Raw genomic sequence first — 27,955 nt, 5'->3', positions numbered from 1 at the left:
TTATATGTAGCTTAACTGCTGTTGATTGTCAAAGGATTATGGTATAGGCATAAAAAATCCTAAGTATGTATGGATATCTACATGTTTCTCTTCAGGGCTTATGCTTTTGCATTTTTTTCATTACAATAGAAATCTTCCCTCAATAAGTTCAAAATCTGTAATTCCTAATAGCAAGCTTAATGCTTAGAGAGTCTCATATATTTGTGGCCAGGTTTATAGCTCTCTATTGTTGCGCCTCTAATGGCGCTCTGCTAGGTATGAAATGTGTACTGATGTCTAGAAAATGTTAAAAATCATTAACACGCTATCTGTCCTCTCCACTCCCCCCAAAACCTTCAATATTACTAAACTTATGATGCTTTTTTCCTCTGAGAATGTTTCTTTGAATCTGTTCTCTAGGGTTATTTTTCATATATAATTTCCATGTTTCCTATAATTTCCATGTTGTCTCCTGAAAATTACCCAAAGGACCAATTATTACTGAAGGGGAAAAATGCATTTGTGCTGCAGGAAGTTTTGCCCTAAGTGAGGATGAAAATAAAACTTCCTTAACAGGAAGATCTGTTGCCTTCCAAGCACTTCTTCTTCCAGATCCTTCTTCTGAAGGGTATTTCTGGCATCTGATCTTCTACTTTGTCTCATCCAGTAGCTCCTGTTGGAGGCCCTCTTCCCTAGCCTCTTCCAGACCCCTGTAGCACCATGGGATCAGAGTAGCTTCAGGTCCTGCCCCCTCAATGCTGCCTGCCTTCCTTCCCAATGTTGTTGTAGCTGAATGCATCCAAGGGGTTCCCAGGCTGGCCAGTGGCCACATCCAGCCAGGCAGCCTCTACTTGCAGCAAACAGAGCTCAGCCCTGCTCTAAGGTGCCTACGATGACAGCTTGAGACCCAAACCAGCACATCATCATCCAAAGTCTGATTCAGTCAGAAATTGTGAGCACCTAAGAACTTCTCATGCAGTTCAGAGGTAGGTAGTTGACAGTGCTTCAAAAAGTGCTTCATGGAAAATATTAATAGGGCTAACCTTGGTGGAGGAAAAAATGAAGAGAGTGATGAATTATTGAGCAAGGAGTATCAGGACAAAAGGAGTTCTATGTCAGCAGAGGCTGCAGTTCTTTTGACCCAGTAGTTCTGTGAATTACTGTTCTGCCTGCTCTCCTCAAAAAAAAAAAAAAAAAAAAAAAAGAGTTGCCCTCAAAAAATGAGGAAAAAAATAGGCCATGAGATCATTTGAAAATATTTGTGTGTACAAATGTGAAAGTGCAGGAATGACTTATCTTTGTCAAACTAGACAACCTAAATATGAATAGGTGGAGGTCTTCCTTTAAATTGCTCTATCACTTAAAGAAAACACATGACCAAGAAAGCCTACCCATACTATTTTTGACAAAACCACATGTAAAGCCACAAACTTTCATAGTCACCACTTTCAATAAAACTGCAAAAAAAAATAAAAATATTGCCATCTGAAATATAGTCAGCCACAAATTCAGAATCGGCATATTTATGAAAAATAAATAGCAAGTACAGACACAGATTGGATAGGTAGAAACTGATTTAGAACAAGCAGAAGAATAGACAGGAAGAAATAGGGCAGCTAACCTTGAGACGTGGGTATACTGGCTCACAAGTGGTCAGGATTTTTACAGCAACAGAAAACCCAACTCTATAAACTAACACAGTGTTGACTACAAAACGGTTAAACAGAGATGAAGTCCTATCAAATGAGTCTTGGGTGCAGATACAAAACAGTCGAATGAAATCCCATACCTAGAGTCCTAGTCAGAGAAGATTAGCCTTGGCATAAGGTTGCTGCATAGAATAAAACAGCCCCACTGGCTTCTGCCTCTCCTTGCGTTCCTGAGAACCGGGGAAAGGCTTAGTCCAGCTGTTGCCAGGACAGGGCTTAGTAAAACGGGCAGCCCTACTGCAGTGGCTGCTCAGGGTGCGGTGATCACTCAGTACCAGCTTTGTTTTCCCTGCTGTTTCTGGGGCAGCAAAGCTGCTGCTGCAGAGTTCCCTGCCCCTTCCCTGCCATCCTTCCCTTCTAGGGCAGGAGCACCTCTGGGTTGGCAAAACGCATCATTAAAATGTCAACACTTTTTTCTTGTGGGACAAGGAGGAGGAGAAGAGCAAATACAACTAATGGAGTGACAAGAGTGTGCTTCTGCATTAAGTCATGTGGGAGAGGACACATCCCTGCCTCAGGTTATGTGACAAAATGCATGTTTCAGGGCTGGTGTCACACCACTTGCCTTTGTTTTTAGGACATAATAGCAGGGTCAGGAGCCTATCCCTTGCTCTTACTGTCGCACTGGGAGATAGGTGGGTTGCTGACCTATGGCCTCAAAGAGAGGGACAATAAAGGTTACTTTCCCTAGATAGGGAGTTTCCAAAAATCCGAGCATTTATCTAAGTGAGAAATTGATGTGGCTATGTGGACTGAGGAGTTATCCTTGTGAAGAAATGCAAGCCAGGAAGTTGAAGCATGGCATGATTAAGAGGAAGGGAGTGATGGGAAATGGTATCTGGGAGTGACAATGAGGTGGATCATGAAAGCTGAACACTTTCTGCTGGTGGGAAATTCCAAAGGTCCAGCTGAGCTTCTGTTTTTTCTCCCGGTTCCTGCTCCTGTGAGACCTGCCTTCACTCCTGACATTGGCAGGTACTTGACTTCTGTCACTTCTGCTAAGTGACTCTGTTGTGTGTGCAGCGCATATCCAAAGTAAATGCAGCATCTCCTCAAAAACTCACGCTTCTGGGTGAATCTTGTCTTACCTCTCTGACTCTCACAGAGATGTAAAATTAATACATAAATGATTGGGGGAGAAAGGGATAATCTGAATATCTTGTGCACTTTTTTTTTTTTCAAATCTCTTTAGAGAATTCTTGTTACTTTATTACTTTTACTATAAATACCACAAGGTTTTCCTGAAGTCATTTGGTACTTTCTATAAAGGAATACAAAGAAGTGCAGAAATGAATAGCAATGAGAAAATACAGTTGTCCACGTCTTGCTCTAACTTTCATTATTAACAAGTGTGTTTTTCTTTTACACTGAGGTGAAGAATAAATAGCCTTCATATTCTCAGCAATTAACTGTTACTGCCACCTAATTTTAGTGGCTTTCCAACAGTCATTCAATTAAACTGCTAGTTGGCCAAAACTAATTAATGAAAAAAACACCTGTCCAACCTGTTTCATTGTTCCAGGAAATGTAGACCAACTCTCATCAACAGTATCAGCAAGTCAGCTTGGTGTTCCTTTATGCAGATCATTTCAACCATTTTTCTGTTGTTTATGGGAACCATGTTTCTTAGCAGACTGTATGTTTTCTTTTTAAGTGAAGTATTATTAGTATGGTCTGCATGCAGAGAAATAGTAGCTTCCAGGCTAAACTCAGCAGCAGCCCTGCTGAAGATCTGTGTTTTCTACATACTTAAGCAGATTTTGCTTTGGTCTAACAGGCAACTCTGCTGACTTCAGGTTTTATTATAGAATAAATTGAAGTTATTTGGGTCTAATATAAAGAAAAAAGCATGGAAACCCTTGTCATTCAATATACAACACATACACACCAATGCATAGATGTCTAAGCATATCACAAGGACATATAGAAGCCCTCTGCAGATATCTTTTCACTTTTATGGATGTACATGAAGTCAGAAAGGGAAGCATCAACTGACCTTGTGGCCAGCAGAAGAGGAGTAGCAGAGGTGTTTTACCAACTGTTCTCTTTCCACAGATCACCTTCATAGATATTGCATCCTAATGTTGCCCGCAACACAAGCTCTTCTGTACAATCCACCCATTTTTGCTGCCACCCGTGTGACATCAAGGTTGTAACCTAGTGAATACCAGGTTCCAGTCTCTTGCTGGAGGACTTCTACATCTCTGAAGATTTCCGAGGGAAAGATTGCCAAATATCACACCTTACTACAGTGTGGTAAAAACATCAGCATACTTCCATTCTCCAACATGTTAGTAGTAAGAATCACACAGTTTCTTGAAAATATACACACATTTGAAAATATCCCACGCTATTTCAAAAATACCTTTTACTCTGCAATGCTTATCTCATCACTTCATTGATTTTGGCATGCAGAAATTTTGGTATATAGTGAAATGGTGATATAAATTGAAACTTTACAAAATATAGGAATTGAATATAGGAAGGATACTACAGATAAAAATGAGAAACTATATATTTTTCAGATCTGTGTACTTAGAGTAATATATATTTATTCCATAAATATAAAGGATGTTCTGTAAATATGTACATTTCTGCAGTCAACAGGTACAGTCTGCTCTATTTTTTAATATAGAACAAGACCAAATTACAAATAATTAGAAGAAAAACATAATAAGCACCTAGAGATTACTTTTAAACATTTCTTGAAACTATGGACTTTCCAAGTAAATCCTTCTCAGCATAGGTTTTGCTTTTTTTTAACAAGGGTTAGAACTGCCAGATGGGCAATTTGAAAATGGGGGAGAAACCCTTATGTTTGCTGATTTAGGAACAACCAGAAAAAAAAAAAAGAAACGTGGAACATAATATGTGCTAACACAGCACTAATTCTATAATGCAGACTGCAAAATAAATTCTCCAATTTTTCATTCCTTAAGAAAATTTTGGCCCTCAAAATGCAAAGTACAATTCAAAAAGATCATAATGCTTATTATATTTCATGGGAAAAATGAATGAATTGATTTGAACTATGAACTTGCTTCATCATAATGTACTTCAAAGATGTCCCATCTGAAAAAGAACTTAGGGACTAGATTGCTGTCACAAGGGGTGTGTGAAGGTCTTGGTGCACTTAAAAAGAAGAGAGGGGTAGCAGTATTACAGAATCCAAAGGACTGAACATCATAAGCTGTGATCTCTTCTGTTCTCTCCTTACCCTGTCATCTTTGTGACAACACTCTATATTTTTTTCTGGTTTTTAAAATTTGAAAGCTATTTTGCTTGTATGGTCAACTATCTTCCATGTTCCGTTTTGCCTTTATTCATTTTCCAACAGAAGTGGAGTCTTTCATGAGTTCATGTAATCAGAATCCTTGTCCATCATAAGATATTAAAAAAACTGCAAGAGCAAAAATCACAAAACTACAAAAAAAAATCTAACTGGAGAAGAGAAATGGGGAGAAATAATATTTGTCCCAGTACAACCCTTCTGGGTCTTGGTTCACTGATTTGATCATGCTATATAAGGATCTTACCACTGCATTAGCTAACATGGTATTTTTCTCTATCAAGAAGAGATCTCTATTCAAAGCATACAGCATTCACCTGCAGAAAAATAAGTTTGCATGTTTAAGAGATCAGAGGACAAAAATTAGAGACCAGGGGTGTATATTCCTCATCTGGGCCTTGTTACTCCTTACTATGATTTTCATCCTTTCTGAGACAAGAGAAAACACAGAAGTCTAGGTATATTGATTAAAATGTTCAGGACTGCCTAAATATGAAACAAAAATCGTTCTATATTAAGAAAAGAAACACGTTAATTTTTCAGGGGATGTCTGCTAAGTATTCAGAAGCACAATCTTTGTTTTAAAGGCCAGCTAAAATAGTGGTATCTCAATTTGTATATATAGGAAGATCAGCTCCATTGCTGGTGCAGTCCCTAAAGCACGTCCCTAAGCATAGCTCCACAGCACCCCTAGAAGGGCATCCACATGCCAGAGATGCTCTTGGAGTCAGTGGATGAGCAGGAAGAGCACAAGCAGTCAGGAAGGGGCGGATGAGCCAGCTGGGAAGCCCAAATCCAGCATCCTGGCTGTGTGGGTGCAGTCAAAGAGCAGAGGTCTTCCAGTAATTCTCAAAAGAAAGGACCTGACAGTCGGTGGAGAAGGTCATCTCTTTCACTAGAAGGTCATAATTATATGACTACATGCATTGTAGCTCCATTTTTTGTGGCCAGACTGGATTATTTACACAGGTCTAAGTCTACGTAGACTAAAGGAGAACCAAAAAACTTATTCTGTGTTTTCACTGGGATATCTGAGAGGAGGGTTTGGTACTTCAATAGCTGCTTCTTAAAGCAATGCCCACAAAGAAGAGAGAGTCTTCTTGCAGCTACACAATCCTGGGGAAAAAAAATGTACTGGAAAATATTGCAGAAAATCAATAACCACAGCTTTAACTACATTGAATTAAACATTGGAGGAGGGAGAGGAGTAATCCAGGGAACCAGTCAAAGCAGAATGTTAATTCTAATTGTTGTATTTAGTTGGCCTTGTCTTGTGACAAGTTTGTTATTATGCAGATTTCCTACCTGCCACCTTCCATGGGAGGATTTTGCAAAGTGAAGTTATGCAGGCAATTCCCCTTGCTTCTTACCTCTTTATTCCTAATTATGTTGGCCCTGTGTTCACTCAAGATAGCATTATAGCTGTCCCCAAATACCTCTAGATCTGGGGCCTGTGACAAATGAAATCATTTTGTGCTTGGAAATATTTGTTTCTGTGTTTCAGGACTGTAGCTGTGCTTCCTTATTTGCCAGTGGTTTATTAGCTTTTAAATCTTTTTTTCAAGCATAATTTCTTAGGATTGTGTTGTTGTTGTTGTTTTTATATTTGTTTGTTTTTTGTCTTCAGATAGATATATAATGTCACATAAGATGCAGGGTTTTTTTTGCTGTTTTTTTTTTTTTTTTTTTTCTTTTCTTTTGGAATACATATACTGTTATACTTCCTGCCTTTTTCCTTCTTTCTTCCTCTATAATAACTTTTGTGTATATGCACACAAATGTATTGCTTACTTGACTCAAACCTATAAAAGGCTAACCTATGAAAATAAATTGTAATTCATCTACTACATAGAGAATATTTTATGTGTCAGGAAACCAAGGTGTAGAAAGACTATGAATTATGAATCTAAAGTGAACTGTGATTACATATCCTGATTTCTAAGTCCTTCCTTTAACCATTACATCTGTAATAATTGCATTACATCAAGAATAGTCTCTATTTCTGGTTGTTTTAACTTGGAAATAATGTAGCACTGTGGTTTTCAAGGTTTCTTATTGTAACAGATAGTAGTAGAGGTACAGTCAGAAGTTGTTTTGTTTGTGATGGATTTGGGAAAGGGTAGGAGAAAAGTCAGAGCAAAGGAAACTATAAAAATATTATAGCTGTTAGGCACTGAACTGTGACAAATTAGTGCATCCCTGCTCCATAGCTTTAAGTGGATGCAAAAGGACTCTGAACAGCTTGGGTGAGTAGAGGAAGGCTGATGGTCTCTTTGACCTACATAGTGCCATTGTGGCACAGGGGCCCCAGAAAATTCTCAGCTGTTGTGTCTTTGGGGTCTTTGCTGTCCCCAGTCTTATTGGGTATATCCAGTCTGTTTTCTTTCCAGCCTCTGGAAGGATCAAACATCTTCAGGAGAGAAGGCCAGCTCCTTCTTTCTCTCCTTCTCAAAATCCTCCTCTATAGAAGCCCCCTGACTATGGGTCTTGGTGTTTCTCTTTGCTGCTCTCCATAGGAAAACCTATTAAGCAATTAAACACTTAATAATAACATTTACAAAGGGAAAAAATATGTTAGGTTGTGGCTGAGCTTCTGACTTCCAACGACAGTTTTAGAAATATCCCTGGTTTTCATCAAAGGTCAGATTCACACATCCAAATAGCTCCTTGGACATTGAAATGTGCTATACACGTGGATATAATTTAATTCAGAAGAATCTGACTGCTGCTACCTGGCCTTTTTTGCTTATTTTTAGTCAGTCTGTGGAGAATTTAGAAGCCATTTACTTTATGGTTGGAAATACGAGACAGGGTTGTTTTTTGTTTTTCCTCATGTATGTGATGGGGCATCCATCTGAGCTATGATCCAGCTCTATTATTTTTCCCTCCTTAGCCTGGTTTTAAGCCTTGATGATTGCTGCTGTCATACAGCAATATTCCTCACTATAGTAATACACTACATTCTATACATTACACCCTGAACAGTTTGGGGGGGGCGGGGGTATTCATTTTTTAGGGAGAGGGTTCTTGAAGTCACAAGACTTCTAATGAATTTTTATAAGCATGTTAATTAGCTGGAGAAGGCTTCTGAATGGAGCGACCATTGCGCACACTTGATGCCTAAACCTGAGATGTGAGCTGCGTCACCTAATGCTTGTATTTTAATGAGAACAAAGAATGAGAAGTCCTGAGCTGGGCATGATGGCTGGCTCCCTCTGGCTTTGAAAAGTTTGTGTCCCTGGTGGCTGCCCTTCCCCTAAGGGAGAAAGTGGCCAGAATAGCCTCTCCTTTTCATTTAGTAAAGGGTTACAGAGCCATGCTGCTGAAAGAGTTGCACCAGAGTCTGAAAGCTCTGAATAAATTTTGGGTCAAGTTAGGTTGCTTTGGGAGGATTTGGATCTCTGAAGATGTTTTGTTTTCATTCCTTGAATTAAAATTTAATTTAAGTAATTCAAATACATAATCCATCTCTGAAGAATGTTGTCTTAATCTTGTCTCTTAAAAGAAAAAGCAGGATTTTCAAATTTTATCTGTTACTGATCAGCTGTATGAGCTTACACCAGTCTTCTAACATCTCTAAGCCTTTGTGTCACCTTATCTCTTCCTGGCTTTATCTAGCCCAGCTACTGAATTTTCAAGTAGTTTATCCTTTGCAGCATGAGGGTTCAGTGCTCAGCACTAAGGGTGCATAACTGCAGTTGTGGATCTAAGGCCAGAATACACTTAAAAAATAAAGGGGGAGGGGGGAGGGAGTAAATTAAAATCCATTCCTTCCCCCCAAAAGCTATGAGTTTCATTTAGTTTATTCTAGCATTTTAACTACCAGTGTAGGTCCAACTGCATTTCATATTTATTTAAAAAATAAAAAGGAGGGGAGATCCAAGAAACCAGAGCAAAAAATTAAATGGGATGGGGGTCTGGGTGGTGGGGCTATACAGAGAGAACAAGAATCCAGCTTTAACAGAGACAAATCACACGGGCTAAGTAACAGAATTTGGATCCAGCCACTGACTGTCATGGCCTAGAAATGGTCAGAGCAGCACAACTGTGACTTTGTAGACATTTATACAGAGTTAGTTTCTGTTGAGTGATTCCCTAGGTCTCCCTGCAATGAGAGGGAGGGACCCTTTACTTGTTTAAAAGCTTCTAAACTTTGGACTTCACTTTTGTTGAAATATTAAGGCTTCTGAACCTGTGCTTATTTTGGAGGGTTTCTGTTTACTGATGTATTTGCTATAAAACAGTATATGCCCTCTTTATTTGTTGCCTTTCAAAAAACACGGTAATTAGTTGCTGCAGAGTAAGAGTAACGATGCTTGCGGTAGCCCGATGGCCGGGCAGAATCAGCTGAGAAAGCAGGGCTGACTGTGCACCGGCAGCGGCACCCGCCCACCGCTGGCCACGGTCACCTTTTGGGGAAAAGTCACTTCCATCAGGCAGGCCACTACAGGGCACTGGCCGCGAGGCAGCAAAACACTGCTTGGAATAATTCTTTGCAGATGCCAGGAACCGGAAGTTTCAGGGAGAAAAATGAAAGCCATTCACTCTTCCAATGACACGAGCCTTTGATACCACAAAGTCATTTGGACAGAGAGCTCCAAGGTCAGGAAGGCACGTAAAGATTGGTGATTAGAGAAATACTATATCAGCAAAGTGTGGCAAGCTATTAAAAGAAACTGTAGCTTTTATGATTGTGTTGCTGGAGCTTCCCCAGGGCTATTTGTATTAGATATTGAGTTAAGCATAACTTATTTAGTCCCAGCATTCCAGAAAACATTTTGATGTCAGCTACTGAAGGAAAGTAAACACAAGGAGGAAGAAACAGTTCTGATCCCAAACAGATAAAAAATATTGTAATTTAATTTTGTGAACCCATGCATGTTAGAGCATTAAGAAAGAGGAATTTTTAAAAGGTTGATTTAACTTAAAAGGCCTGGTTGATAGAGGTATTTAGTCGCTGTGCAGCTGGGGGATGGAGAGAGGAGAAAAGGATGATTTATCACCTTGAGTATATGCTAAACCTTGACAAAGCATGAATGCAGTTTTCTTTCGACATTTTCTTCTAGAGCACATTTTATGCACATGTGTGATTCTCATCTAACGCTGTCGGCTCGTGTGTATGTTAGACCAAACTGTTTGCTTAGCTGGGCTGTTTGCCCAGTGGATGTTCTGATGGCTGGTGACAGGGATTTGCCTGCCCTGTACAGAGCAATTAGGAGTTTTGGGGACTGTAATTAAGGAATGGCAATATGGCTCTGGATTTTTGATTACCAAATGAAGAGTTCATAATCTGATCTAGAGGCTGACTGTCAGTGCAGAGCTGATCTCATAGCTCAGCTGCTCCGGTGTAGGAGTCGCGTTTGTTTATTTCTGTAAGAAGGCGGCAATAAATCCATCAAGGAATTCTGCTAAAGGGTCTCTATTCTCTCAGGATAACATTGCAGACCTAAAGAAATCACAGGTATAAATGTAAGGTCAGGTGTGGTTTTCTTTGGTTTGCCAGAAACTACTGTTTATTTAAGAGAGGGAAAGTGTGAGAACCTAAACCTCAAAGTCAAGTACAGCTAAACTCCCCTAACCCACAGGGGAGACACCTCAAGAACAGCTCCTTGGATAGATTTTTTTTTCCATGTCATTGTGGTTGTGTTTCAGTTATTAGATATGTTGGGTGGGTTTTTTTAGGTCGTTTTTAGGTGGGGGGTTTCGCACATGTAAGCTTGTTTGTTTAAGTGGTGCAGAAAAAAGGACAAGGAACATAGCAGAACTAGCATAATGTTACAGATACCACTCTGTAGATGTTATCTGTCCAGAGATATTGTCCAGGAAACAATCTGTACTGCCTACTACCTTGTTCTGACCAGGCATATTAATGTCACTTCATTCTGGGGACTTCTTTTGATTAGCAGTGCTCCCATATTGGTGCTAAAATAAAACTTTTTTTCCTGAAATGATGAAATTCTGTGTTTCTATGTTCAGAATAGGAAAGCTCTTCAGTGTGAGATGAAGAGTAAGAAAAGTCCTTGCTATGTATATTTTTTCTAATCTTTTCAATACAAAGAAATTTTTCAGTGCCACAGGAATATCCCAGCTCTGCAGGTTACATACTAATGCCCACCTCTCCCAGACAGAGGATCATATTCCATTTAGAAGTACAAATGTTATGACTGCTAGTTACCAAACATGCCATGTAGGACTTAGCAACTAAGAATTTCTTCATGTGTCCTCCCACATAAACATAAGAGTTAATACAAAGATTTGCCACAGATTTTTCATTTTACTTTGATTACTCAGTTTTACATACTTGTCCTAATTTTTGACATACTTAATAAGATGATTCCAGACTCTAAATTCTCTACCTTGCAATTCGTAAATTAGCACTTTTAATCCATTGCTAAGAGAGCCTAAAATTCTCAGAAATATAGCTACTGCATTTTGCATGTAGTGTAGACAGATTTTAAACTTTTTGGAAGACATAGCTAAGAAAGAAAAGGACTTGTTTTGTTGACAGCTTGTCTTCAGGAGACTAATTCATGGCTTACGAAAAAGAAAGCAGAAATGAGCTTTACCCTGAAGCTAGACAGAAAAAAATACATAAATTTAATAGAAGAATCTAAGTTTGGCTATGACTGAAGCACGAGATACAGCCAAATCAGATTTTTAGATCAGACCAGCCCATTGAGCTGAATACTGTCTCAGACCATGGCAACAGGGGATGCTATTTAATGCAAGTGCATGAGCTTGGCTCTGCAATTCATTCCCCTCATACTCTCCTAGCACCCCAAATTTTTGTTCTGTAGATGTCAGAGACACATCCCTGCCTCTTCCCTTTACTATCTATGATCCCATTCTCCATGTATTTGTCTTCTACTGTTTTGAACTGCTGGCACCTCCACAATCTCCTGTGGCAACAAATTCCACAAGTTCACTACTCAGGGTGCAAAGAAACACTCTTGTCTGCTTTAAACTGCTCTCCTTGTAATTTCAACAAAAGCCCCCCAAATCTAACATTGCAGGACTTGGAGAATAACCATTCTTCCTCTGCTTTGTCTGATGTTCTTATGACTTTGTAGGCATCTCTCTTAGGGAAGATGATCTGTAGCAGAATTAGGGATGCTTACACAGGTGAGTTTGTGCATATTTTCAACCTTCCACAAATTACCTGTCTGCTCAGCATTTTCAAAAATGCTGCTTTAATTGATGTTCATACTGCACCTGGCCTGGTGGCTCACCTGTGGAGCAGGGTGAGGACACTGCTGGCTCCCTCCCAGTCCCAGCATGCCCCACATCTGCCCCATGCTCTCAGGGCCAAGGAGAGCCTGGCAGCCAGACGGGGAAATCTTATTGTGTAGGTGGTATTCATTAGGGGATCATTTGTGAGGTTCATTTTAGATTTATTTGAATGTTCTGGTTTATATTGCCATGGACTTGTATGTATGAAAGTCCCACATTTAATAGTAACGTGTGAACTTTTCAAATGTTTTCTCTACACTTCTACTCTCTAAACTCTTAATTTTCTCTTTTCACTTTTTTTTTTCATTGTATTTTCTGATCATATCCATTGGGAGAGTGTGATGTCTCCTTACACAAGACGTTAGGGTGTCTGCACCACTACTTTCAAGCAGTATGCAGTACAACTTGCAACTATAACGCAAAGTAGTCAAAAAAAAAAAAAAAAGAGGAAAAAAAAACAAAGGTAGAGGCTGGCACTGAAGCTAGGGGGTCAATATTATATATTATGCAATATTAAATATTGCATTTTTTTCTTTCTAATTTTTTCAAGTAGGAAATAAGTCTCCTTTCTGTTGAAAGATAGTTCTGCCTTTGAAGACAGAATAACGTTTACATAAATGGTAAGGTCTTCTTTAATGTAGCTTTCATTATCTCCTACGTTCCCCCTTTCTCTGAAAGTCCAAGTGACTGATGTCAAGATCAAGGGAGTCAATCAATGTAGATACACTCCAGGACCCGGATAGGACATAAATCACTCTTAGTCCTAACCACAGTAGACACCTAACTGAAGGACGGGAGTTTACATATTTGCTGCCCTTGTGGAGGAGGCTAAATTTCCCAGCCACTTACCTCACGGGAACCCCTCATTCATTAACCAATTGGGGTGCTTAGTATCACTTATCAAATAGGCTAATCAAAGTTTGAGAGAAACCAGCTCTTGACCACTTCTTGCCCTCTGAGCACTCCAGGGCCACCTCCCACCCCTGGACTTTTATCTAATTAAAGTTAAAGAGGGGGAAATTAATCCATGGAAGAAAATGAGATAACAGCTACCATAGCAGACCATCCCAGAGTCTGGTTTGCCTTTCATCTATTGCTACCTGACAATTAACTCTTCAGCAACACAGGAACCCCATTTTATGGGAGCAGAATCTGTCCCTTCACGCAGTGATGGGCATTATTCTTCTTATTATTTTCATGTTCACTATTCACTGCTCCATGTTGGAGCTCCTCTACTTGTACTGGGTGCGGGTGGATTAGAAAGGTCATCCTTTACTCTCCTTCTCTCAGGCTTGACTTAGTGCTGTTTTCACTTGCAGAATACAAAAGTGAAAACTGTAATTTATTACAGTACTAGCAATTCAAGATGTTTTGCTTGGATCCTGTCTTTGCAATTGGTTACCAACATTCCAGCCTTTCTTGCTTTTGTTGGCTACTAGTTTATAACCCTCAATTTCATTCTCTAAATCTGTGTTTAAAAAGACATTTCACAACACAGGGTATTTTGTTTTATTTTGCTTTTTTTTCTTTTCTTTTTCTTGGAAAAAGTGTGGAGTGTCCCCTTTGCAAATTCACTGTGATGTTTTGGACAACTTTTTTCCTGTTTGGTGCTCTTTTGTTTTAAAATCTTTGCTACTTTTCTTAAACCTCCTGATTGTAAAATTTCTGAAGCCCAAAGGATCTTCCTTTATGATCACTCAAATTTTTCAGCAGCTGAAGCTTTGGCACTGTGAATCTCAGAAATGAGTTGACTCCAGTGAGGCAGCAGCAGTTGGCTACACTGCTGATGGAGAGACTTGCACTTTATGGGGTACTTGTGAGTCCCAGATGGGGACCATGCATGATGACATGGGAGGTGACAGCAAGCCCCAGCAGCACCTGCCGGGCACTAAGTTGTTGTGTGCAGGGCAGCAGCACCACCACATCACCCTCCTCTGGCATTGCAGGCTTGGTGCACTGAGGGAGCAAACAGCACTCAGCGTTCTTTCTAAAAATACTCCAATTTCAAGGCTGCATTTGTATTTCCAGCATCTTTAGCAGGAAACATTGGATTTTAAAGGCTGTGGGACAGTCACATGCGGCCAAAAGTAGGAGTGGTGAGGAAATCCCACTTAGAATCCACACTGTCTGTATTGTAACTTGCACCTTCAGGCACTCAAAGGCAGGTGAGTTAAAGTAGACCCACTTGGGCTCCTGTCTAGAGATTTAGAAATGGTTTAAGTTATGACATGTTTATATTATTTTGAAACGGGCCACTGCTACTAGCTTATTTCAGGGTGTCATTAAATACCTTACACGAGTAACATTAATATTGTCAGTATGCAGTTCCTAGCACTTAATAACAGGGATCCTGCAACATAGTTAATTACTTGCAAATGGAAGTTGTAAAAGATAATAGGGTTCAAACCTTTTCATTTAAATCAAAAAGAAGCCCCAAGCAAGCCTTTCTGTACTGATCTCTTCCAAACTTTGGGAAAATTTTAGTCCGTATCAATGTCTGAACTAATATCTGGCCTTTCCTTTAGCTACCTGAACTAATCCATCAGACCTACAATTTAGAACTATGACCTGCAGCTGTTTGCTTATGGAAGGGACCCTGGTAGGACTTTTAAAGGGGGATAAGTGAGGCAATGAAAATGAGATTCAGTAATCCCCCTGTATTATAAGGTATTTTGCACAGGGTGGGAAGAAGCTGGGACTTTGGCCTGCTCCCCGACCCCAGGCAGCTCAGTGCCGCCTGCAGATGCAGGCAGCAGCAGTGAGGTGCCTGCAGACCCCTCCTAGCTCTCCAGTGCCAGGGCAGGGAGTCCACGAGGACCCAGTTAAATGTGGATAGCAATTAATACCAGCTGCTTTGCCTTGCAATGTGGACAGGACCTACTAGGAACTGGTAATAGCCATAATCAGGAAATGCGCTAGAGAGAATGATTCTGCCCTGGGAGGGGGACAGGCTGTGAGCTGTAACAGGTCTTTTCAATCTCTAATTTCTACATATTTCATTTATATAGGGCACCAAAAACTTAAATTGTAGCTAGCTTTGGGCATTATTCACAAGAGACAGATTTGATCCAGTGACCCAAAGGCGAAACGTTCTGTATTTGATTAGCAGCCCCCTACCAGTGCAGTCCCTCACTGGGGTTTTTATATCAATAACTAAATACCACTAACCTTTACAAGCTACATGGTAATGTTTCAGTCTCCTAATTCTGAATCATTTCACAAGCAAAGGGAAGTTCAGGTTTGTGTTAAAAATGGAACTTCTTTGACAGCTTGTTGTTAGATATTTAGGAGCAGAATTATTTTTGAAAGAGAGGGAGAAGGAAATCAGTGGATTATGACTCAGTGGGTTTAGGAGTGTCTAAAAGGCACTGCCCTCAGAGAATACATCAGGCACTGCTCCTACACTGCTTTTCCCACCCTCTCCTGTGACTGATTACTGCAGAAAGTTCTTCTCTCCCCCTTACTGGCAATTTTACATCTTCTACTATATTACCCGGTGGAATGTCCCCTGGAACTCCACCCGGGGTCCAGAAGTTAAGAGAGTCTTGATCTTGATACTAGTGAAACTTGTAAGTAAGATAAAAAGCATTTCTGCACGTATTTTTTGAGCATGCACAAAAATGTGTAGAGGCTAAGAAGATAAAATGCTATTTCCAGCTTCTATTAACAGCAAAAATGTGGAAATAACCAAAAATAAGTTACATAAAATAGCAGTTGGAGGTCAGTATTCCTGTTGGAGGAGGTCTTGATATATTGTTCTTTTTTTCCTTTACCTACAAGCCAAACACCACTAAGCCAGAAACCACCAACCAGTACAGTCTCACAGTAACAAGATATTAATAGCCCATGGAAAAATCAACATGTAATTTTATATTATGGTACTTACTACAGTCCCTGTATTTATTTATTTATTATTTTTTTAGTTCTGACCTAGCTGTAACACAAGAAAAGGTGGTGGAGTGACATACATAAGTGTGTGTTCCTTTTAATTTGTAATATATTCAAAATATGGTTGGAAATTTCCAATATGGTTTGTTTTAAGGAACATTCACTTCAATCTTTTATTACAGCAAGCTAGGAATTTCACATACAAATTTTGTTGTTGCTTTCCATTTTAACAAGACTATCATCCTTTAATATAGAAAAAAGCATGTAATAATCCTGAACTGACACATCTCACCCCTCGTGAGGGGGCTGTCTGTGGGCCTGCTTTTTCCATCTTTAGTTATATGGACTCCTCTCATACATGAGCTCCTCTTTATTGTTATTGTTTGTGCTTACGTAAGTAAACACACAACAGTTTTCATTAGATATAAGAGAACACACTTGCATTTTACATGTATTAATCTTTAAGGAAGACACCCACATACATACAGGTAAGTAGGCACTGTCAGAATAGATGCCTAAGCACATCAGTGCTTTTACTTTAAGGTTAAAATGACAGTAGAGATGTTTATATAGATAGTAGTGGCCAATGACCTGAACTGGGTTGAAGCATACCTAATGACTGTCTGGTCCTTCTTCATTTCTATGCATGCTCTACTGTTTCTACTGATCTTACTTGTTGTCCCTTCTTGTGCAAGTTCCTTTTGACATCAGTGACTTGGAACCGCCTATTGCCACATTTCCTAATGCATTTGATATTTCTTTATCCTCACACACAGGTCACAGAATACTTTTAAATGGCATTTATCAATCTCTTGATGTCAAAATGCCAAATCCAGGAACTTGCTGGTTAACAATTTAATGAGAGCCTAATCTGGATTCCACTAGGCCCATCTCCGTCTTGTAGCAGTATGCAAGCAGATTAGCAAACTTTCAGTGTCTCTCAGCCATTCCCTCTGAAGCTAGTTCAGAAGTGCAAAGCTTTTCCCTGATTTCAGGAGTGTTAAAATAGCAGAAAAATCATCAAGCACAAGAGAAGGAATGCAGACACAGCTCCTCCAAAACTTGCCTTCTAGCAATAAAAAGCAAGCTTGAAAGGAAGAGTTCATCAAGCAAGTGGGGTTTTTAGGATAAGGTGCTACACATATAACACCATTCTCGCAGGCAAGCTGAGAGCTGTGCTCAGTGTGCAAAGGAAAAGCTTTCAGTCAGAGCAGGACTTTCAAAGAATTCTGGAAATTCGAAGTGATGCCGAGGAGCCTGAGGAAACACAAAGGCTGGCGGGGCTGAATTGCAGGCTTGCTCTGAGGACTCCTTGGATCTTAAGGATGCTTTGCTCATGTTTGTATTCTGATCCCAAGGCGAGATTAGACACTTGGGAAAACACTGTGTTAATCTACTCCACAGTGATTCACGCTGGTCACTAGATTGGAGTGAAGTCCTGCTGAAAAGTTTTAAAGCTAAGCAACAATATGGGAAGCAGAGCCAAACCAGCAGTGTTATTTCTAAGGCTCTGTTCCAAAACTACTGTCTCGTCTTCTCATGCAGCTTAGTCTTCAAAAGAGGTCAATTTAATACTAAAAATTACCAAGATGTGGGGTCAATAAATCTTTTTTAAAGTGATAAACCACAAAGTGCCCCATGAATTGATCTACTTCATGTTGCCATGGACTTTGTAATCTTCCTTTTTTTTTTTCCATATACCCAAGTACTTCATTCTGTTCTCTCCTTGAAACTTGGAGGATTTGGGTTTCTCCCTCTCCCAAGATAGTTATCATTGGCCAGTGCATCAAACAACTTCTTCTAGTGAACTCCAGCCACAGAACAAATACACCACCTACCAAACCAAAGGCGCCCTATTCAAATCACAGGCCCATTTGGCAGCCAGCTCCTCTCATACCGTTATATCCAGAGCAAACCATAAATCTTTTGCCTTGGACACTACTTGCTACCTCAGGCGTGTAAAACTAGCTATTACAACAATTTTAGTAAAACGATCAGCTGCTAGAAAGGCATTGTGCTGTATGTAGGTGCAAAACATTTCACTAGGTTAGTTTCATATAGGTCTATCTTTCATTTTTCACAGTTCAAGTCCTTCCTTCTAGCAAGCTTGAAGCCTTTTATTTTTTGTATCTGCTGGTCGTGTTTCCTGTTTGTTTGGCTTTAAGTTTTTCGTTAGACTCTTCTTTTTGTTTTGTTTTGTTTGCCTTTTAGTGTGTTTTCCTTTTGCCTGTGTGGTCTCTTGCATTCCTTGTGAGCTCAGAAACATGTCTTACAGGACATTTGCAGGAACTATCACCGCACGTGATTCAATGTCAGGAAGAAACTCCCCATTACTGCCTTAGCTAAAATGTAGGTTTGAAAACGCAAGACCAAAATTGTATCTATCAAAATCTGATTGAATTGTCATAGGACTTTGTTTAAACCCAACTGGTTTTGTCTTCAGATTAGTCTAAAAGGAATTCCTGACGCTGCAGAAGGTGTGTGGAAGTAATAACTCCTCCTAACAACTCCTCAGTGGAAATTGTTGGAAGAGCTAGGCACAGGAGGGTACTTTTTTTTCCTTTGTTGAAAATAAGGAGAAATGCTTTGAACTGCACTGCTCCATACTATGCATTGGACTTTAGCATAGTCTGTAACATGGTAGATTATTCTAATACATATTCTGGTTTAGCACACAAGCAGAAGTTTTAGGAAGGCACTTAAAATGATAATCCAAACGGAGTGATTTTGGAGTATATGCAGAGAGCTTTCATGGCAACTGTCAAAAGGCACATGTGTGTCCCAGGCAGACCTGAAGCCTGGGTGCTGGCTGGTTGGTTGTTCCCTCAGTCACCTTTTGTACCACTCCTAAATTCTTACTAATGCTGCCTCAGTAATGCATGGGAGTAACAGAGGAAGGAAGAGTTTGAAGTATTTGTTTACATCCAGGGCTGTACAAAACTGCATACGTTACTTTCCACCTTCTGAACTCGGTTCAGATCCATTTGATTGCTCAGGTGCTTTGTCCTTTGAGGTAGTTTTGCTGCCTTTCAAGTTTCTTGGGGAAAGATTTTTTTATTTTTTTTTTCTCCTGCTGCCATCTCTGATCCAGCTAACTAGGAATGCTACAGAGCAAGTGTGAAATGCCATTAGGTCATAATTTCTCGTCCATAAGTGTAACAGGTTTGACCAAGCTCCTTTCCTCCTAAGGTTCACAGCCCAGAGAAGAGGCTAGCTCTGAAGGATGGCTTTTCCTGCGTCATATAACATTAAAGTCCTTATGTCAGAGGAGAACAAAAGTGATTTAAATTCCCACCCCCCCCGCCCCTTCCATTCAAAAGCAATGTATAACCTCACACTGTGTGCTTCTACAATGAGACTGAGCAGGGAATTTGCCCTGCACAGGTAGTTTATGAATCAACAGGATATTTTTAGCACAGTGTGTCATGGACTCAGGTCTGAAGATATGCTGCTTGTCTTGCAAGATATTTCTTGTCTTGCCTGATTTTGAATACTCCAGCTAACCTTCCTGGAGCTCATGCTTAGCCACAAATAGAAGAGAGCTTGTTCCTTTCCTAAACAGTCTTCGGAGGGAGGGTCAAGGGTGTTTACTGACAAATTTAAGAAACTGCAGGAAATCAGTGAAAAAGAAGCAATTTGCATAAATGTCCCATCTAAAATGAAATATAAGAGCACAAAATTTGTAGAGGAAATCCAAGTCTGAAAAGTAATTGCACTTGTTTAGATTAAATACAAGACAGCATTTTAATAAGGAAGCAAAACCTCTGGCTAAAGTGTTATTTTCCAGCCTTTCTCTTATTTTATGTTTAAAATTAGGTGGATTCTCCTCAGATCCATAATCCCCAATAAATTAACCTGTCTAAATAACACATGCATAGGATAAAACTATACCTTTGATTTTGATTGCATTGCTTATGGTTGCAATTTAGGTAGTCTTGATTCCAAACATTTTTGTTCCTGGGGACTTGGACACCCTTAAAGTGCTGAGAAAATCTCAGTTCTTACATGGATCTAGTGAAGTTGTTGGTTGCAAATAGATAAACATGTCTCTTTTTGCTGATAAATGACTTAGAAGTATAATTTTTCAAATATGGTTCTATGTCTATGGAGTATCACTGTTCTTTTATAGGGACTATGGACTTGCACTCTTGTAACCTAGAATTTAGTTTTGAATGGGACAGATTTTATCTGTGAATATAATTCCTAAATATCCAACAGAACTACAGTAAGTGTTAACTGAACTGTGACATAGGTACAAATAAACTGACATAATTAAGGAAATACAATTTCTTGAAGTCTTACAAATCGGCAATTGAGTTTGTATCTCATGGCCAACTTGATATAACAAAACTAGTTTTTTAGCAGAAGTACCTTGCTTCCTGCTCTAGAGCTATGTTAGCACTGTGTTGACTTCACATTACATGACTTTACCACACCTTAGTAGCAGCACTTGGCATTAAAACAGAAGAAATTGTGCTAAAATAAAAGGTCGCAATAGGATGTGACATTTAAATAGAGCAGAGCATCCTGTCGGGCAAGGAGGTTTACCCTCCTTGCTTGGAGGTTCCCTTCAACATGAATATGGAAGTACTTGGCTAATGTGAAAGAGGATGAGGATTTACCCAACCAATAGTGCCACTGAGGATCTGGTTTTAAACAAGTGCTTAATGACAAAGGTGTTTTTTTTGTTTGGTTGGTTGGTTTTTGTTTGTTTGTTTTTCCCAATATAGATTAGTAAACTGAAAGATAATTCCTAATTTGCTATGAGTATGGGTAGTACCTTATTACACTACTAGAGGACAGGCAAATTTTAAAGACTTTTTACTATGACCATATAAAATACTCCTTAAATGAAGTATATCACAGGTTGTATGTATTACAGTTAGAGCACACGTACAGCAAATGTATTATATGTTAATCAGAAAGCGCTATCACTCCACTTGCATATCCTCAAGCCTTTCTGCATTATGTTACATTTAGCAGCATAATTCCCACCTCAACCATTCTGTGATTCTGTGATTTGGAGGAACAGTTTTGCAAGTAGTCTGGAGCTTTTGGATTTCTGAAAATCAGGCTTTTAGAAATGCGGGACTCTTTCCACGCACCCTTCTGGAATGTTCATTGTCCCTAATGTAAAAACTGCAGCAGCCTTGTGGATAAGCATGACAGTGCTTCTGTGTCTATTTCTCTTCACAGTTTGTCATTTTTGGACTTGAGTAGTACAGCTTGCTCATTCCTGACTCCTCTGTCTATTTTTTTCTCTATGCCCATCTTTAGAGATGTCCTGTACTATCTTAGCACTGTTTTCTTTTCAGGACACTGGGGGTGGCAGGCAGGGAGGGGAGGAAGGGGGAATGTTCTTCATAAAACTCTAGCCTATTAAGTTCTTCAATTTCTACTTTTTTTTTCTTTTTTTTTTTTTTTTTTTAAGTGGAGCTATCATAACTGGCTAAGTTACAACACCCTAAAGGCGGCTTGCATAATCCATGTTTTCTATAGATCATGCAAAGACATGTGTACACACTGCTAAATATCTATATATACATATACAAAATACAAGATCCATCAAAATATATAGTGGCAAAGGCAATGCCTGTACAATGTTTTTTTTTTTTTTTTTTTTTTTTTTTTTATGTATATATATATTCTTTGGGTGAGAAACAAGAAAATATGTATGAACTGTTATATGGGAAGATTGGAGCATATGCTCACACCTGTTCAGTAAGTGGGAAGTAGTGTCATCTAGTGGTTAGCTCAAAGCTAAATGGGACAGGAGCTGTAATTCTGTATATAGTAACAAAAATTTAATTCATGCATTGCTATATTGTGTAACTTAAAGGAAACTATTTCTATGTCTCAATGATTCAGCCAGGAAACAGGAAAACAGTGAAGTCAATTGGAAAATCATACACTGAAATATCAGAAATATATAAATTCTGTCTCATTCTGCTCAGATGGACACTTTCATTTTTTTGCATCTCATCCCATCCCATACAATGTTTTCCTCTGATGGTGCAGACCTCTTGAGACAATTTGATCGACCTTCTGTCTACCCTCTTCCATGCAATATAGGTTGAGAGCTACTCTGGCAGGGCACCAGTACATTACCATATATAGAGATAAGTACGTTTACGTTGAAACTTACAGTAACTGAAGTTAGTTCAGTCTTCAGAAATGTAAGAATAAACAAGTCTATTTACGCATAGTAATGTTTTATAAGATGGAACTAGCTTCATTTCAAAGCTGCTTCTTATTGTTTCTTCTTACAACAACACGATCGTTAGAAATCATGTAGACTACAGTACTCCTTAGTATCACTTCTGGGTGCAGGAAAACATGGACTTGAGCACGTACTTACAGCTAACAGAAATGGTACTGTTAAGCACATACTTAAAGCTAAGTGTGTGATTAATTTCTCTCTTCTCTCCAGATTCGGGGTTTCTAATATGAACAAAGTACTGTCTGCTTTTAATTTTTAATGTCAAAGGACTTAAAGCTGTAATTTACAGCTACTTCTTATATGAAAATCACTGTAGGGTGTTAACATAAAAGCTAACTTGGACCTGGATGCAATGTTATTAGCATGATTACTTGCTATGGAATCTTAACGAGAGTTTCATCCATTACAGTCTCATCTATTAAAATTAAAGAAAATAAAATCTACTGAAACAGTTGAATGAAGGACTAAACACATTAGAATGGAGCAATTATAAACAGGACTTTTCCAGCTGCCCTTGCTAACAGGCAACTCTAAAATAACAGCAACGCATGTCTTAAGTTTCTGCTAACAAAGCTGATTTCTGACCAGAAGGCTTGAGTATTCTTTTTCATCTGTTAAGGCCTGAAAGTGACAGTTCTTCGTCATATCCCTAATATTTCCTTTTCAGTTCACCAAGGCCAAAATGTCATCTTTTCTTGTAAAACAAAAAATCAAAGCCAAATGGTTAAAATGCAAAGTTTTGGTTAAACAAACAGTCAGTATTTCAGTGGTTTTATCTGCAGCCTGCAGAGCAACTAAACAAAGCCAAGATATTGTCCATCTCTCTGACAGACAAAGAGCCTCAGAGGTCCAGAATGACATGCCCGGGGCTGGCACGTGATTAGAGTAATTAAATTAAATAGCAGGAAACATGTTTTCCATATGCCATTGCCTGGCCACACACAAACTGTAACAGTAAATCTTTTATATTACATTGGTTCAGGGTAATGTATAACTATCTTAAAAATGCGTGATGCCCACAAAAATAAAGTTAAAGGGAATATAGTAGCACACTCAACTGGCTCCCTGGCTTTGGTCATTGGCTTGAAATGTCGAACAAGTTCATTCCTTATTTATTTATTTTTAAAGGCACAGCTCAAAATGCCCTGAGCATGTGAACATCCAGGAAGCATTACTGGGTTTACACTGGCAGGTAGTGCTGGTGCTCTGATTCAAAGGAAAAAGAAAAAATCTCCAAGTAAAGTTAAAAGAAGCATCTTCAGTACCTTACAATGTGAGGTTCTAACACATTTCTCTCAGGCTTTTGCATTAATCAGGCCCTCCAAATGTGTATTCAAAAAGATTTTTTTTTAGTTGTTTTCCACAGCAACATGATCTCAAATTACTTTGTTTTCATGGGCAGTTGTTAGGAAAGACAGCATGTTTATCCATGCCATAATACAGTCAGAGTTGCCAGTCAGTGGCATCATGTGTCATCACTGAATTTACTTGTAGTTGACCTGTTAAGATCACCTAGAACACTTACTAATCTCTTTTTGATTCATCTTTCAGTGGTTGATGGTGCCAAATTAAATCATTGTTATTTTTATTATTTTGCAATAAGAACGAGATTGCAAATCAGTTTAGAAGGGACTTTTAAACAGTGATGTCACTGATTAAATGTCCAGTCCTTGAGATTTTTGGGAGGTGACACACAGGAACGTTTACTATAAATGATAAATTCTGTAGGCTGCATAATACTCTTGACATGAAGAGAATTAAGAATTTGGGGAATACCATTTCAGCACACAAAAAAGCTGTCCTTTAAATTAAATTTTAAAGGAAAAAAAGCGCTTTCTATTCCAGTATGTATTGGATAATTTCATAATAATTTTAGATATTCCATCTACACTTTATGCATTTCCTTAACCAAGAATGCTCAGATAAGCATTCAGTTTCTGATATCAGGTTCAGCACTGAATTGGAGTATTAAGTTTAATAATTGATAATAATTCAATGAAATTAAAATACAGACTTTCATTTGGAAAAATAAATGTAAACTTATGTTTAAAAGGTAGGATAACAATGATGATAGAAAACTGATGCTCAACTCAATCTTTACTTACTACAGTATTTCTCAAGTTATTGAAAGTTATTGATTCAAGATGTAATAGGTATGGACAATTAGGAATTGGAACTTTTGTTCTTATACACCTTTGAATGCTTTCTTTACTAACTAATCTCCATTATTTGATCTGCAAAAGATCTGGCCAGGAAGAGATGGACCTGTTCTCTGAGATGAGGAGGGCTCTTAAGCCTAACTACGAGAGCTGCTGTAGGATGTTTTATGGCCTCTTCTCCCTCTCCTCATCCTCTCCCCACCATTGCTTCCCACAGAAGTGCCAAAACAAGGAAGATGCCTTATCATCTGCCTGCTTTCCTGCTCCATGGCTGGACTTGGCCTCCTGCCACTGTCCCTTCCCTGCCACAGAAGCCAGGTCCCTCCACAAGAGGCTCCAGCACATCTGTGAAGAAGTGGTTACTGAAGGTAATTGTGGCCTTTCTGGAGATGATCTCATTTTTGCTAGACACCTGTGGCCTTCAGAAGGCAAATTCAAAGAGGTCTGCAAAGGGTCTGATGCACCTGAGGATGCCTGCAGGTCTGCCCTTGGGCCATGGGTGGGAGAAGGGGCTGGGGAAGGCCGTGGTGAGGAGTAATTTGCTGAAGGGGAGTAACAGAGGGGTAGCTTTGTTTGCACCTGTTCTTCTTGTCCTGCAAAATGCATTCTTGGAAAGCAGCTCTGATTTTCAGGCTCTGGTGCTTCCTCAACACTACCTGGTTAGCCAAGCGCTGGGAGGAGCCACTTTCCCTATGGCCCTCCACAACAGTTTCAGTGGCACAGAGAGAACTTAATCCATGGAGTGAAGTTAGTAGCATTTCTTTGTCCTCATAATGCCGTTGTGTACTTAGACCTATGAAGCCAAGTGAAAATGTGGTCCAGCAGCTCCTGCCAGCGTTAACAAAACTGACTTAGTTTTGCCCTCGGTGAATTGTTCAGACCAAAGAATTTGGACAGCTGTGTGGTTTTTTGTTGTTGTTTTTCCTCTGCCCTGGTCTCTCAAATTATCCACCCTACTCCTCGTTCCCGAGACCTGCTATAAACCCCAAGGACCTCCTCTAGCATAGCTTCCCACATGCTACAGGCAGGGACCAAGCACAGCGGCTGTTTTCCGTGGCAGCAACTGGACAGGTAGTGTCTCACCAGTGATGGTGCAGCCCTGTAACAGTGACCTGCAGAGGAGGTTCTCAGTTTTGGTAGGAGTATCTAGCTGCAAGACTGTATTTTTCAGTTTATTTTGCATGGAGTATCTCAGCCCTGCAGTCAGCTGCAGGCCTTGAATCTCCTGGTTTGGTTGGGCCCAAGCACTTAGTACAGTGAATCAGCTTTGTGTAACATGGAGGAGTGAAGTACATATCATATATATTGGTCCTTCCTGACATAAATTACTGTTGCACTTACACAATTCTGCAGGTTGAATGCAACCAACTTCAGCAGGACTGCATCTCCATTTTCTGATTTGCCTTAAGTGGTGGTACAAATCCTCCTCCATTTCTAAGCACCTCACCTGACCACATGATTATTTTTCCCTCTTCAATTCTTAGCATCTATACTAAAGGAGGGGGGGGAGGAGGTGGGAGAACCAGCAGTACATCAATAGCAGCTTGCTGTGTGTCAAACTTTAAGCATTCTTTCTTGTGACTTTCTTAATTCTGAGCTGAAGCTATCAATCATGCTGACAAAGAGCACATAAAGACAGTAGAGCCGATCCTGGTAAGATGTAAAAAGCTTCAAAAATTTTTCCTTCTCTGTTAATGTACCTACCAATTTTTGAGTATCTGTCTATAAGTTAATATTCAGCCTCTCGCAATGACACTAAATGGCCATGACAGCAAGGAGAACCAAACACTGATTCCTTTCTATAATCGACTGGTTTAGTTCACAGTATCTTTTCACAAAGGTTAATGCTGCATGTATTTTGACCGAAGTCTGCAGAATCCATGACAAGGCCTACTTTCTGCAGAAGCAGCCAAAGCAGAGCTATTCAAGTGAGATATCCCTGGGCTGAACCTGTGGTGATGGCACCTGTATTCAGTGCTGCAATTTGTTTTTCTGTCAGAAACACTACCAGAGACTGATTTGAAGTCCTCTGCATAAAATCAGTAGCTTAAGAAAAATAAAACTTACACAGAAGCTAATGGGAAACTATGATAAAAGATCTGCACAAGTGCAGGTAAATGGAGAACAAAAACATTCTATAAAGAAAAGAAAGGAAGATGTCAAGGGATGTGCTGTTGGCACCTGTGATGCCCTAAGGTCAGGTGTCAAAATGGATCAGAACAGGTGAGAACTGAGGGAACCCTGATGACCACCTGTTCCCATGTCCAGTCAGGTGGCTGAGCGACTGAGCTTTCTAGTGTGTGGTGACTCTTAAGCTTGTATTTTCAGTAGAGGAAGATCTAGGAAAGCAAGCTTAGGAACATCTGTTCTCTATAGCTATTCTTCTGTTCATGGGGAAGAGCATTTTCCAACGTTTCTGCCCAGTGCTACTTCTGGCTCCGCTCAGTAATAGAAATCGGCTTTAAAATCTGCAAACTGCCACCTAAAAATATCCCAGTGCCCTTCTCGATGGGTGCAAAAGGAAAAGATTAAAGAAAACATTGGAGACCAATACTTCACCAAATGCTTTAGGTGAGCAGTACCTTGCTAAACCCTCACCATTGCTGCACTCTTGTAGCTGTAATTTTCACAAGCTTCTTTGCTGAGGAAATGCAGGCAGTCTGAGCAGAAAGACCTCCTCGGCCTCCTGGGGATCCAAAGGTCACAGGCCAGGCCATGAGAGGAGACAGATTATGAACTGCTTTCTGCATTAGAGCACCTATGTCTCCAAGGCATTCAGGCTGAGCTGCTCTTCCAGGGTGTTAACCAACGGAGCTTTATTAAGACTTAGTCAGCAGTGTGCTGGGGAGTGCATGTATTCACTGTCATATTTTAAGGGAAGGAAAAAATGAAAACTTGTGTGTGTGCATGCGCCTGTCTGTCAGGGAGAGAGAAAAACATTTGGAGGTCAGAACAGAGCTCTTCCAAACACAAAGCATTTAAAGAAGTAGCTTTCCAAGAACACATAATCCTCTTAAATGAGAATAATAATAATAATAATAAAAAAAACATGCTGTCTGATACAGGAAATGATAAATTGCCCATTGGTATGAAAGTAATATCATCTGACTGTCAAAATGTGAAGTGATAATTATTGGGATCTGGACTTACAGGCTTTTGATTCATGCTAGTTATGTACCCCTGCTTAAGTAATTTTGCCTGGTGTTGCCCCAGCAGCTTTCACTGACAGAAGTGCGCAGTACCAAAGTAGTATATTGTAAGTATCTGAAGGAGGAAAAGAAGCATCAATAATTTGGGATCAAAAAATATACACACTATCAACATTATTCTGTGCTGCTATCAGTGAAATGAAAAACTTTGTTATTTTGTAATGTACTGATAAAACATTTGCCATATAGTTGTTCAGACATCTCAGTTCTCAATTTAGTTATGCGATAAAATGTCTTATTGCCTTCTACATGTGCAGTGTACAATAGCAGAG

At 39.5% G+C, this 27,955-nt stretch overlaps 1 protein-coding gene and 1 long non-coding RNA gene across 13 annotated transcripts in view; one reads left to right on the top strand and one right to left on the bottom strand.

Annotated features, from left to right (window-relative positions):
* Nucleotides 1-27,955, bottom strand: part of HDAC9 (histone deacetylase 9) — a 480,477-nt gene that overhangs the window by 157,478 nt on the left and 295,044 nt on the right. The window lies entirely within an intron of this gene.
* The window catches only part of LOC121064431, a 33,527-nt gene that overhangs the window by 408 nt on the left and 5,164 nt on the right, over nucleotides 1-27,955 (top strand). Inside the window, exon 2 of the long non-coding RNA XR_005816502.1 lies at nucleotides 24,692-24,842. This is a non-coding gene — a long non-coding RNA (uncharacterized LOC121064431). The remainder of the gene's footprint in view (nucleotides 1-24,691; nucleotides 24,843-27,955) is intronic.

The sequence above is a fragment of the Cygnus olor genome, chromosome 2, assembly GCF_009769625.2.
Source record: "Cygnus olor isolate bCygOlo1 chromosome 2, bCygOlo1.pri.v2, whole genome shotgun sequence".
NCBI classification, from domain to species: Eukaryota; Metazoa; Chordata; class Aves; order Anseriformes; family Anatidae; genus Cygnus; species Cygnus olor.
Note: the sequence above shows the minus strand (reverse complement) of the source record. Positions and strands in the feature narration are given on the sequence as shown.